Below are 1,824 nucleotides of genomic sequence, written 5' to 3'. Positions count from 1 at the left end.
CGTTAACCCCGAAAAACTTCAGAGAGCAATCTGTCAATTTGACTGACCTCTAAAGCCATAGGGGTCAAGCCCTTAAAGGGTGACTGCACTTCCTGATTTGGCCTAATTTTTCATCAATCCTCATTAAGAAATACTAGCGGCCATGACTGAGAGCAAACAAGATGTCTTGGGGATGTGGTTGATGTCTGTGTCTTTGCCATTCAATCACAACAAACAAACAGTATAACTTTAGACCACCCCCTCGCCCCGACACGGCGCGAACCAGGACCTTCTGCACACATCAAACAACAGTCACCCTCGAAGTTGATGCTGTTGCTATGCAACTTMTTGCTAGCATAGCTAACAAATKACTAGCTAGACATCGTACGACTTCATTAACAATGTCCATTGAGAAYGCACAACGACTGTACCACTTAGCTAAGTGTAACCAAGTCAATAAACGTTGGGTAGTTAGTTAGATAGCATATAGTTAATATACTGGYATGTTCGATGTATAAGTAGCCAACTAATGGTACATAAAAGCAACTGCTGTAATGATATGCTACGCGGTTCGTAAGGCTAGCATAGTTAACAAATCCGTCAGCCAACATAAYGTGTCACGTAACTTATTTGAAAAGTCATTAATTTATTACATTGCTCAACATTTTCTTAACATTTGTCATAATTAGTTAAAGCAATKAATTTTTATCCACGCTCGTCGGACTACRGCAGCATATATACCGCCATTTTCTTAAATCTGAAAATGTTGTGAAGCCACGCCCATTTTATGAAGAATTGCATTATGGGCCCTAAAAGGGCCCTAAAAGCACGGAAATCGTCCTCCATTACTCTCTTGTATACTTTGGATTTTGGCAAATGTAGTACGACATCCGGGAATTTTTGGCATACTAACTATATCCATACTATGACCAATAAGCATACTACATACTCAATTTAGTCACAAATAGTACAGTTAGTGTAATTAGTTTGAATATTCGAACACAGCTCATGTCTTGTTTAGAGTTGTTTTGACTGATGTCTATACTAATATGGCAAAACATTTCTAGCTTAAAAAAACCAAAACATTTCTAGCTTTTTGAGTGTAATTCCCCATTAATTGCGGACCTAGTCAGAGATGACTGTATTTGTCACACCCTGATCAGTTTCACCTGTCTTGTGCTTGTCTCCACCCCCACATGGTGTCTCCCATTTTTCCCCATTATCCCCTGTGTATKTATAGCTGCGTTTTCTGTTTGTCTTTTGCCAGTTCGTCTTGTTTTGTCAGGTCTTACCAGCGTGTTTCCCAGTTCTCTAGTTCTTGTTTTCGAGTCTTCCTGGATTTGAGCTTTCTGCCTGTCCTGACCCTGAGTCTGCCTGCCGTTCTGTCTCTGATTGACTCTACCTTGGAATACGAAACTCTGCCTGCCCTCAATCTGCCCTTTGCCTGCCCCTTTGTTTATAATAAATATTCTGAGAAGCAAACTATCCACCTCCTGTGTCTGCATCTGGGTCATATCCTTGAGTTGTGATAGTATTTGGCTTGCAATATTTCTCTACTGCACATCATCATGGCAGAGTTTGCAAAACAAATGTGAACTGGATTGATACAAATAAGCATGCTATCATTCTGTCAGGTAGGCCTACTTTGTAGTTAACATTTTATTGAGAAGATTCTGGGGAAAGCAATTCTGTCTACCCACAAGACAGTTGGAATTAAGCCAACACTGACAGTCAGGGGCGATATTGCTGTAAATGTATTTATTGACAGATACATTGTTATGTTTGTCTTTTTAAGCCGATAGTGTGTCTAACCAGCGATTGTGTCAATGTGACTTTGATTGGCTA

At 40.1% G+C, this 1,824-nt stretch overlaps 1 protein-coding gene across 1 annotated transcript in view; it reads right to left on the bottom strand.

Moving 5' to 3' along the window:
- LOC111977270 (zinc transporter ZIP12-like) overlaps positions 1-1,359 on the bottom strand; it is a 13,893-nt gene extending 12,534 nt beyond the window's left edge. The window contains exon 1 of the transcript XR_002879025.1: positions 1,272-1,359. The gene's annotated coding sequence lies outside the window, so the exon portion shown is untranslated. The remainder of the gene's footprint in view (positions 1-1,271) is intronic.
- Positions 1,360-1,824: the final 465 nt, after the last annotated feature.

Source organism: Salvelinus sp. IW2-2015, linkage group LG17 (genome assembly GCF_002910315.2).
Source record: "Salvelinus sp. IW2-2015 linkage group LG17, ASM291031v2, whole genome shotgun sequence".
Taxonomy (NCBI): Eukaryota; Metazoa; Chordata; class Actinopteri; order Salmoniformes; family Salmonidae; genus Salvelinus; species Salvelinus sp. IW2-2015.
The sequence above is the reverse complement of the archived record's forward strand: the minus strand, read 5'-3'. Positions and strand labels throughout refer to the sequence as shown.